We start from the raw sequence: 12,225 nt of genomic DNA, 5'->3' as shown, positions 1-12,225 counted from the left end.
CAGCTGCAATGCTTAGTATGCACCATAGCAACCAGGCAGATTTACAAATAGCAATGATGAGGTAGAAAAGAAATCAAGATAGAAAAGATTTTGCTTTCTCTGCATTTTACGTCACTAAATAAAACTTCCTTTACTTCTCCCTTGTATTCACAAGGGGCTCTGATCTTGGGGTTGCAGTCCTGGTCAGACAAGCAATCTACACATCATGGTGAATCTGTTTGATCATTAGATATCAAAAGTAATCTTTAATGTTTAAAGAAAGATTGGAAGGGAGAAGTGAAGCACAATCAAATGAAGAACTTGCATCTTAAGCAAAGCTACAAGGAAAAAGATGTACGTTCTTTCATGTAAATAACCGAGGATCAGAATTTTGGGAGGGAAGAACTAAATTACTTGCATTTCAAACAAGTTTTCTAGAAATAAGGAAATAGAAAATATTTGAGAGTTTTGTCTGTCCTGGTATCAGAAAGATTTAACATTTTTGTAATTTGCTGTGTGAAGAAATCTCATATTTACTTTGCAGCAGCCTAAATATTAATGATACAAAAATGTATTACCATAGGAACCGTGTTCTGGGTGTCTCGTTCCCTGTAAATGAACAATGAGATAACCACCTGCTAATATATATTGAAGAGTGTCCCCCACCCAGTGGAATTATAGTTGCCATTCTAACCTGAATGAAACCTATATAATAGTGAGAATGCTCAATGTACATTCATAATTAAATATATTAATATACATGTGTGAAGCAGGTCAGAGTTCATGCTATGGAGAATTCCCTAAACCATTATGTATAGAAAGGCATAAACCAGTTATCCTACATCAAAAGGTAATCTACTGTTAGTTACATCCAGCAAATTACATCCCTCCCTATTTGACATTTTGAATACTGCCCCTCTCCCTACACCCTCTCTATGCTATGAAAATATGACTTCCATGGGAGAGTGGGGTGAGGAGAAGCTTCCCCCCTCTTCCTTTCCACAGCCTTGGCCTTCAATGATATCCAGAAAAAAAGAGTTCAAAAGCTCCCTGTAGTAGCAGTTACCCTCACAGGCTGGAGTACCTGCAATTGGCCAGGGTAACTCTTTCGAGTTATCAAAAGATCGCATGTAACTCTTTCGAGTACATTCACAGTTCTTGGTTTCCGGGAGTGGGACATGAACCCACAACCCTCTGATTCAAAGGCGAGGGTGCTATGAACTGAGCCACAGCTATGCACCCTAATTCCATCTAACTCAATGATGAATTATTAATTCTAGTCTCAACATGTTCAAATTTAGCAAGAGACAATTCATACCACTACTACACACAGAACAGCCCATAATCTTTCGAGGTAGAATCTACATATACCAAGCACCGCTAATGATGCACGTTCAACCAGCTCCAAATCCGCTACTACTCTCTGGAGGTGAACATAAACTCTAGAAGAACACTTCCCAACCTCCCGAGCAGCTCCAGGTACAACTCCACTTTCTGCTCCACTGACACAAGTCAGTGAGCACGATTATTGGGATTGTGTCTTTAATATTACCTTTAGGGGAGATGTTCACTGGCAACCTCGGCATGCAAACTATAGGATAGCCAGTTCAAAATATTGTGACGCCTATTGGGTTTTGGGATCTGCTTTTTATACCTTTTGAATCAGTTATCTGACGATTTATGTCGTGAATTTCACTATATTGAGCTTCACCAACTCTGTCCCACTTCTCATTCATTGTCTAATGTTTCAAAGGGCTGTGCTTGGCCTGGGGAGAGGGTTGGGAGAAGAAGCAATGATTCTGGGGGAGAGCACACATTCATCTCTCCTGGGTGGAAATCCTGCAGATCATGTTAGACCTGATAGACCCAAGAATACAACATATATAAATACATCTCCTATCCAAGATTTTCAGCGGTAATAAGGGCCAGAATGTTACGCTGGGCGTGCGCCTGACACGCCCAAGTGTGAAATGACGCGTGATGACATCGAGCGTGCATCCCAATGTCATTGCGAAGTCTTGCGGTGTTTCGCTTGGTGGGTGCGCGCCTACCGATAATTTTAAGGCCATGAACAACCTCATTAACTTGAAATTTACGCTGCCTGTCCAAGCTAATGGCTGACGGACAGGCGACAAGGCCAAGCGGCCTTTACGTTTTTTAGGAAACCTCATCTGTAAGCAGGATGAGGTTTCCTAAAGCTAATACACATTTTTTATTATTTTGGAGTTAAAAGCATACCCCATCTCGTGTGACAGAGTCACATGAGGGGACATTTTTAAAAACATTTTTACTGTCTTTATTAACTTTTTAAAAAGCGTGTCAATCTCCCTGAGGCAACTCTGTGCCTCAGGGAGATTGAAGTGATCTTTGGCACATGTGCGAACTGCGCGCCAGGCCCATTCTCCCTCCTCCTCCCTCCCCCCTCCCGCACAGGTAGTGCTCTGCTGCCACTCGCGATCTACGCAGGGCTGGCCTTAATTGGCCCATCCAGGTGAAATCGCGGTGTGGAGCCGATTGCAGACAGTGGGAGGCTGCCCGAGCACCCCCGCCAAGGGCAAAATCCCGCCCAAGGTTTGTTTTTCGTTATTTACAGGAAAACAACGCATCGTGCTATTTTGGCATCATGCAGTGAATGTGCCAACAAAGTTCTTCCAGTCAACCACTTGTAAGAAGACAATCATCCTTTGGGGCTAGCTGATCTAACTTAGAGGAGTGAGGAAAGATGGTAACCCCAATTCAATGCAGTTACTCCCCCTAGCCATCAGCCCTGAAAAAACATCTTGAATTGTTTCTCAGATGAGATGTCTGCCCTCTCCAGTGGATGTAAAAGACCTCATGCCATTATTTGAAGATGAGCAGGGGAGTCTCCCTCGTGTCCTGACCAACATTTATTCCTCAATCAACATCACTAAAACAGAGTACCTAGTCATTATCACATTGCTGTTTGTGGGAGCTTGCTCTGTGAAATTTGGCAGCCAGGTTTCCTACATTATAACAGTGATTACACTTCAAAAGTACTTCATTGCTGTAAAGCAATTTGCGACTTGCACAGGTCATAAAAGGAACTATATAAAGGTACGTCTTTTCTCGCTATGTATCGCTGTTCCTTCATCATCAGTAGATCAATATTCTGGAATTCCCTATTTAACATCATTGATGATGCATCAACATCACAATGACAACAGAAGTTCAAGAAGATGGCCTGACACCACCACCTCAGGGCAACAGGTTGTCCGCAATAAATGTGGTATTGCTTACTTGTTTTTTATTCATTCATGACATATGGGCATCTCTGGTGAGGCCAGCATTTATCGCCCATCTCTAGCTGCCCTTAAGGTGGTGTTGAGCTGCCTCCTTGAACCGCTGCAGTCCATGTGGTGTAGGTACACCCACAGTGCTGTTAGGCTGGGAGTTCCAGGAATTTGGCCCAGCGACAGTGAAGGAACGGTGATATATTTCTAAGCCAGGATGGTGAGTGGTTTGGATGGGAACCTCCAGGTGGTGGTGGTGTTCCCATGTGTCTGCTGCCCTTGTCCTTCTAGAAGGTAACAGTCGTGGGTTTGGAAAGTACTGTCTAAGGAGGCTTGGTGAGTTCCTGCAATGCATCTTGTCAATGATACATTGTGCGTTGGTAGTGGAGGGAGTGAATTTTTGTGGATGTGGTGCCAATCAAACGGGCTGCTTTGTCTTGGATGGTATCAGGCTTCTCAAGTGTTGTTTGAGCTGCAGTCATCCAGGCAAGTGGAGAGTATGCTATCACACTCCTGACTTGTACTTTGTAGATGATGGACAGGCTTTGGAGAGTCAGAAGGTGAGTTACTCACGGCAGGATTCCTACCCTCTCACCTGCTCTTGCAGCCACAGTATTTACATGGCTAGTCCAGTTCAGTTTCTGGTCAATGGTAACCCCCAGGATGTTGTTAATGGGGGATTCAGCGATGGTAGTGTAATTGAATGTCAAGGAGCAGATACATTTTTAAAAAGGAAATATTAACCTCTTATGGACACATTCTAATCTGTTTGTTTTTAAATATTTTGATGATTTCGTACCTTGCTTATTTTCAAACATTTGGTAGTTCTGAACTTGAGTACTGCTGATAAAAGACACGTGTAAGCTTTTCGTCTTGCTCTCATCAGAACACTCGCAAGAATACCAATCTTCAAACAACAATTTATACTCTGGTTGGTTGGCAAGTGGCGTTGCCATGGAGAATCCACCACTGATGGTGACTGACAATGAACTGCCAAGCATTGTTTGAAATTTAAGCCAGGCAGCTTGACCCGGATTGGTCAAGGCATTGCCCTGAGGAATGAGTCAGCAAATGGCTGTCACTTATTTTGTTTAGCTGAAAGAGCCGCAATGTGTGGACATGTTCTTTCTGTCTGCAAAGGACAGGGCCCTGTGTATTAATATATGTAGCTTCCAGTACACGCAAATACTTCACATTGTGAGCCCAACTGACAATCTTAAATTGGTTGTCCGTGTAATTCTTAGCACATTGAGGATTATTTAGCAAATGTTGTCCAATCACAGAATCACATCAAATTTTGGACACTGTGGGCAGAACTTCCCCCCCGTTGGGGGGAAGTTCAGGAGCGGGTGTGTGCAGGCCTGCCAATTAAGGCCTGCCCAGCGTGACATCCGCCAGGAGGTGCCATGCGCTCCCTGTGTGGGCGGAGGTGGGGGGGGGGGGGGGGATTCCCTAAGCCGAGAGTGCGCTATTTCGCGCATTCACGTGAAAGAGCGCACTCATCTCCCTGAGGCTAAGTGCTGCCTCAGGGAGATCGATGCCAAATTCAAAAACGTTAAAATTAGAAAAATAAAATGTCCCTGACATGTACCCTCATGTGACACTGCCACATGAATTGGGACATGTCCATCACTTTTAGTTAACTTTTATAAAATTTTAAAAAACCTACATGAAACCTCATCCTGCCTGGCAGGTCCTTTAACTATCACAATTACTTTTTAAATGGCCTCAATTGGCCGTTGACAGGTCGGCGGGTGCACAGCTGATTCGGCTGCGCCCACACCGACCTGAAAATTGAAATGACGCGAGGTGACTTCGGGAGTTCCGCCCGATGTCATCCCACATACATCGGCAAGCAGGCCCCGGCACGCGGACTGGGAAATCCTGCCCTGTGTTTTGGGTTTTGCAAGCATGGGCTGGTTGAGTACAGTCTGTACCCTGCCCGTTGCGAATAGCTGCTGGAACATGCTGTTTGATACGATCCACCTGTCTTTGGTATATACGGTCTACATACTTAGCATCATACTGGCACTCATGAATGGGCCCAAGGCTGTCACCTTCGGCCCTGAAAAGTGCCCAGTCTGTCTCAGATTACCCTGGGAGGGCAAGGTATCTGAAACATTTGAGCAACAGGTGAAGCTAGCTGTTTCACGCTGCTACTGTGCATTAGCAACACGAGTGGTATTCGCCACTAACAGGAAGCTGCCATCAAGCCAAAAAGATGTTCTGCCTATCACACAAATGAGTGATGTGGTATATGAATTTCAGCGCATTTAGATAATATGCTTCTCTTTTATTCTTCTTGCCAAAATGAACAAATTTACATTTTCACATTATACTCCATTTGCCAGATCTTTTCCCAGTCATTTAACCTATCTATATATTTTTGTGGTCTCCTTATGTCCTCTTCACAATTTACTTTCCTACCTATCTTTGTGCCATCAGCAAATTTGGCAACCATCCCATCCATCCCTTCATCCAAGTCATTTATTTAAAGTGTAAACAATTGAGGTCCCAGCAATGATCCCTCTAGCACACCACTCATTACATCTTGCCAACCTGAAAAAGACCCATTTATGCCTACTCTCTGCTTCCTGTTAGCCAGCCAATCTTCTATCCAACATGTCAACATGTTACCCCCTATACCATGAGCTTTTATTTTCCACAGTAACCTTTGATATGGCACTTTATCAAATGCCTTCTGGAAATGTAAGTATTGGGAATAATGGGGTTACATTTGCTATCTTGCAATCTAATCAGACCTTCCCCGAATCTAGGGAGTTTTGGAAAATTAAAAACAATACATCAACTATCTCACAAGCCTCTTCTTTTAAGACCCTAGGCTGAAGTCCATCAGGACCCGGGCAATCGTCAACCTGCAGCTCCAACAATTTACTCAGTACCACTTCTCTGGTGATTGTAATTTTCCTGAGTTCCTCCCTCCCTCCCATTTCCTGATTTATAGCTGCTTCTGGGATGTTTCTTGTACCTTCTATAGTGAAGGCTGATGCAAAATACCTGTTCAGTTCATCATCCATTTCCTTGTTTTCCATTATTAATTCTTCAAACTCACTTTCTATAGGACCAACGCTCACTTTGTTAACTCGTTTCTTTTTAAAATATTAATAGAAACTCTTACTATATGTTTTTATATTTCTGGCTAGCTTTCTCTCATACTTTAACCTTTCCCTCCTTATTAATCTTTTAGTCATCCCTTGTTGTTCCTTATATTCTGCCCAATCTTCTGGCCTTCCACCTATCTTTGCACAATTATGTACTTTTTCTTGGTTTGATACTACATTTAACCTTTCTAGTTAACCATGGATAGTCTGGATTTTTTCTTACTTGTTGGAATGTATCTATTTTGTGTATTCCGAAATATCCCCTTAAATGTTTGCCACTACATCTCTATTGACCTATCCTTTAACCCAATTTAGCAATTCACTTTAGTCAGCTCTGCTTTCATGCCCTCATAATTGCCCTTTTAAGATTAAAAACATAGCCTCAGACCCAATCCTCTCTCCCTCAAACTGAAGGTAATATTCAATCATGTTATGGTCACTGCTACCTAGGGGCGCCTTCACTATGAGATCATTAATTAATCCCATCTCGTTGCACCATACCAGGTCTAGTATAACCACTCTCTGATTGGCTCCAGAACACGCTGTTCTAAGAAACTATCCTGAAAACATTCTATGAACTCCTCATCTAGGCAACCTTGCCCACCTGACTTTTCAAGTCTATGTGTAAATTAAAATCTCCCATGATTATCACCATGCCTTTCTGACAAGCTCCAATTATTTCTTCCTTTGTGCTCAACCCTACCATGTGGTTCCTGTTAGGGGGCCTGTACACAACTCCCACAAGTGATATCTTGCCTTTACTATTTCTCATCTCTACCCAAACCATTTCCACATACTGGTTTTCTGAACTCAGGTCATGTCTCTCTATTGTGCTAATACCATCATTAACTAACAGAGCCATCCCTCCACCTTTTCCTCGCTCCCTGTCCTTCCTAAATGCCCTTGTACCCTTTAATATTCAGGTCCCAATCCAAGTTCTCCAGCAGCCATGTCTCTGTAATGGCTAACAATTTGTACTTATTTATTTCTATATGCGTTCTCAGTTCATCTGTTTTGTTTCATAAGAACATAAGAAATAGGAGCAGCAGTAGACCATTCGGCCCCTCGAGCCTGCTCCGCCATTCAATAAGATCATGGTTGATCTTCTTGTGTTTCGATTTCCACATTCCCATCTAAACCCGATAACCTTTGATTCCCTTGCCTAACAAGAATTTATCTACCTCTGCCTTAAAAATATTCAATGACCCTCACCTCCACCACCTTCTGAGGCAGAGAATTCCAAAGTCACACAACTCTCTGAGAGAAAAAAATTCTCCTCAACTTTGTCCTAAAAGGGTGACCCCTAATTTTAAAACAGTGCCCCCTAGTTCTGGACTCATCCACAAGAGGAAACATCCTTTCCACGTCCACCTTGTCAAGGCCGTTCAGGATCTTATATACTTCAATCAAATCACCCCTCACTCTTTTAAACTCCAGCGGAAACAAACCCAGTCTGTCCAACCTTTCCTCGTAAGACAACGCACTTGTTCCAGGTATCAATCTAATAAACCTCCTTTGAACCGCCTCCAATGCATTTACATCCTTCCTTAAATAAGGAGTCAAAAACTGCGCACAGTATTCGAGGTGCGTCTCACCAATGTCCTGTATAACTGAAGTAAAACATCCTTACTTTTATGTTCAATCCCTCTCATAATAAAGGATAACATTCCATTAGCCTTCTTAATTACTTGCTGTACCTGCATACTAACTTTTTGTGACTCATGTACTAGAACACCTAGATCCCTCTGCACCTCAGAATTATGTAGCCGTTCTCCATTTAAGGAATACTCTGCTTTTTTGTTATTCCTGCCAAACTACTTCACGTTTTCCCATATTAAACTCCATTTGCCAGACCTTTGTCCACTCACTCAACCTATCTATATCCATCTGCAACTTCCTCATGTCTTCTTCACAACATACTTTCCTACCTATCTTTGTGTCATCTGCAAATTTAGTTACCATGTCTTCACTCCCCTCATCTAAGCCATTGATGTAAATTGTAAAAAGTTGAGGCCCCAGTACAAACCTCTGTGGAACCCCACCCGTCAATTCTGCCAATCAAAAAAAGACCAATTTATGCATACTCTCTGCTTTCTGCCAGCCAGCCAATCTTCTATCCATGCTAATATGTTACCCACTACACCATGCGCTTTTATCTTCTGTAATAACCTTTGATCTGGCACCTTATCAAATGCCTTCTGGAAATCCAAGTACAGGACATCTACAGGCTCCCCTTTATCCACTGCACATGTTACCCCTTCAAATGCTTCGTGCATTCAGATACAGAGCCTTTAGTTTTATCCTTTTATTCTTTTTAAAACCTCTAGTCTCAAAATGGCGATATTGGTGGGTCAAGGGTGATGGGGGAGGAGGGAAGTTAGTGGTTGACGGGGGGGGGGTAGAAGGTGGTGGAGTGAGTTTGGAAGGTGGCATGCATCATTTGCCAAATCTGACCTTGACCCCGCGCGTTAGTCATTCAGTGAGATCCCTCGAGGTGGGAGGAGGGTCTTTTCGGGTGGGTGGAGTTCAAGGTCAGCACAAGTGGCCAACTAAAGGGACACTCTAATAATTATTAGGCAACTGGATGTCAACCATGCTCAGCTGTGTTCTCCTCTCTATGGTGAAGCTCACACAACAGCAGGTTTGTTCCTGGCTCATGGGTCTCATAAACAATGAGATCCCAGCAAGGTGTGGAGCTGCCGTTCATCCTGTGCCATTTGCCATCGGCTGCAGGTAAGAGGCAGGGATGAAGGGAAGAAGGGAGTGGATACCTCCAAGAGGCACAGCTGATGGACAGCAGCAAACCGCCGACTCCAAACGTCCACCCTCCTGGGTGAATGGTCATGGCTGACAAGGGATAATGCGGTTTGTCTTTCTAAGGCAATGGTCTCTCTATGGAGTCTCGAGGGTAGTGGAGGCAAGTGGAATAGTGTCAGAGGTCTCATCATCCTAGTCAAAATGCAATGTCTCCATGTGCACTTATGTATGAACAGGAGGAACACCCATCTCTGGTCCTCCAGGATGTCCTTCACTTGGAAGGGCTGGGGTGGGGATGTCATGTCTAGATGGAGGCTAAGCAAATTATTTAGCACTTGCTTGCTGGTTTTGAGAAGGAGGGAAACCTGTAAAGGACAGGCTCACTTTTAATGTATCAATTCAATTCGTTCACACATCCACTGAGGTGTCGATGATGCTGCAGCAACCCTGCCTTTGTAATGGCTCTCATCCAGATGGGGAGAAGGAGGGCCCATTGCTGGTTGGCACAGGGCCTGAGCAGCAAGAGGCAGCGGGGCCTCTAGAAGGGAAAGATGCTGGTGTACAGGGCCCACTGCAATGGCGAGCATTGGCCTGACCAAGGGTGTATCCCCGGTGGTGCTCTTATCTAGGGATGAGGTGCTCTCGTATGTCCCAGGATGTGGTTGCTCACATCTGCCAACTTCTCCAATATGAGCTACGGATGCAAGCACTCTGCAGGAGTAATGTGGAGCTCCCGGCATGCACTGAGTAATAGGCTATATGGTGGCCCTTTAAATATGGGACATTCAACCCCATGAGATACCAGCAGGATGGGCAACTGCCTGCCCGTCTTGCCACTAGATTTGCCATGTTTCTCACAGATGCATAATTAATGAGCTGAGCAGTGGAAGTTAGCACGTGTTCAGCTGTCCCGCCGACCAGCGGGAATCTCACCGGCTTTTCTGCCCACCACTGGACTTAGACCCCAGAGCAGTAGACTCTGCCCTGTGCCTGCCACTGGACTCAGACTCCAGAGTGGTAAACTCTGTCCTGTGCCCACCACTGGACTTAGATCCCAGAGGGGTAGACTCTGCCCTGTGCCCGCCACTGGACTCAGACTCCAGAGGGGTAAACTCTGTCCTGTGCCCACCACTGGACTTAGACTCCAGAGCAATAGATTCTGCCCTGTGCCCACCACTGGACTCAGACCCCAGAGCAGTAGACTCTGCCCTGTGCCCACCACTGGACTCAGACCCCAGAGCGGTAGACTCTGCCCTGAGTCTGCCTTTTTTGCCAAAAACGAAAACTCAATTCACAAGCATTTGGGGAGAGGCTAAACTGCAAAACCCTGTGTCCAATGCCTGCCTGTGGCTTGTTGGATGGTCAAAATATTCTCACCAACTGAATAACATTATTTAATTTGACCAATAATACTCAATAACTCAACATATAAACAATATGTGACACTTTAGGAAGCAGGATAAGCAAATCAGTGTATGTCTGTCAAATTCTCAAACAAAACTTAAAATGCAAAATATGATTAAACTTAAGAAAAATATGAAATTCACATGACAAAAATAACAGACTGTAAGCGAGTGCTATTCACAACCCCGCTTTCATCAGAATGTTTCCCGGGGGTGGGGAGAACAATTCACAATTTTGTTTAAAGGCCTTTTGGAAACAATTTGATTTTAAACAATAAGTACACAATTTGAAACAATGAGACAGGAAACGGTGTATTCTATTAAACTAAGTAGACCAATTCACTTTGTATATTAATTAATTAATTCATTCATTAATGAATTGTATATAGCTCACTTTGCATATTTAATGAACTGTATGCTAATAAACTGTGGCCCGAATTTTACATTCGGGGATCGGGTGCGCGCTTGACCCGACCGAAGGTAAAAACATTGTCCAATATCGTCGGGCACGCCTCCCGGCACCTCGTGCACGCGCTCAATTTCACGTCTGGTGGGTGCCGGTGTTAAAGGGCCAGTTAAAGGCCATTAAAAAGCCTATTGTCCGTGATTTTACACTGCCCGTGGGATTTGTAGCTCGTCACGTGGGGAATCGGGTGGGCAGGAATCACGTTTTAATCATTTCCTCATCCACGGGTGGGATAAAAGGCCCCCGGAGCAGCAGCAGTTTCTCTGTCATTGCCAGTCCTTTGCTGTGTGAGTACAGATTTGTCCCAGAGTGTATTGGCATCGCGTTGAATTGTCAAGCCTGCCTTTCAGCGTCTCAGTTCCTCACCCTTCCCGGAAGGTTCCCCTGAGTATTGCAGCTCGGCGCTCCTTCACTTTCAAGGCACTGCTCCTCTGCATCCTGACTAATGGGGATAGTGTATTCCATTGGCAGAACCTCCTCTAAAGAGGAAGAGAGGGGCAGGAGGGAGAGGAAGCCAGGTGGGCGCGGGCAGCATCCCAGGGACAGACCTTCAAGAGGAGAGGCAGGGGCTCAGTTGGTGCAGGGCCAGCAGGGAGGCCCAGGCAGGAGGGCACACCGAAGACGCCACTACCCAGCAGCGAGAGTGTTCAGGCAGCGCTCCAGCTACCTCCAGATGTCCGAGGTCCAGTGCCACAGGAGGGTCTGCCTCCCCAGGGATGCAGTGACAGCAAAATATCAAATGACAGGTCCGGAAATCTGTGTGGGCAGACATCTCATGCTGGTGGCTTTGAAGGTCACAGTGGCCCTCAGCTTTTATGCCTCTGGTTCTTTTCAGGGCTCAGTGGGGGAATCTGTGCAGCATTTCTCAATCGGCTGCACACAGTTGCATCAAGCTCATGACTGATGCTATCTCCAGGCACATCCACATGTTCATCCATTTCTGGACAGATAAGGAGAGCCAGGCAGAGAGAGCACAAGGCTTTGCTGTGATAGCTGGGGACCCCCTCGTCCAGGGTGTAATAGATTGTACTCAGATGGCCATCAAGGCGGCAGCAGGTGAGCCGGGAGCTTTCATAAACAGAAAGGGGTTTCACTCAATGAATATTCAGATCGTCTGTGACCACATGACACAGATGCTCCATGTTCGTGCCTGTTGCCCTGGGAGCTCACACGATGCTTACATCTTGCAGCTCTCACAGGTACCAAGGCTGTTCATGGCTTCTGCATGAGTGGATGGATGGCTCCTG

The sequence above is a fragment of the Cetorhinus maximus genome, chromosome 30 (assembly GCF_964194155.1).
Source record: "Cetorhinus maximus chromosome 30, sCetMax3.hap1.1, whole genome shotgun sequence".
In the NCBI taxonomy this organism is placed as follows: Eukaryota; Metazoa; Chordata; class Chondrichthyes; order Lamniformes; family Cetorhinidae; genus Cetorhinus; species Cetorhinus maximus.
Note: the sequence above shows the minus strand (reverse complement) of the source record.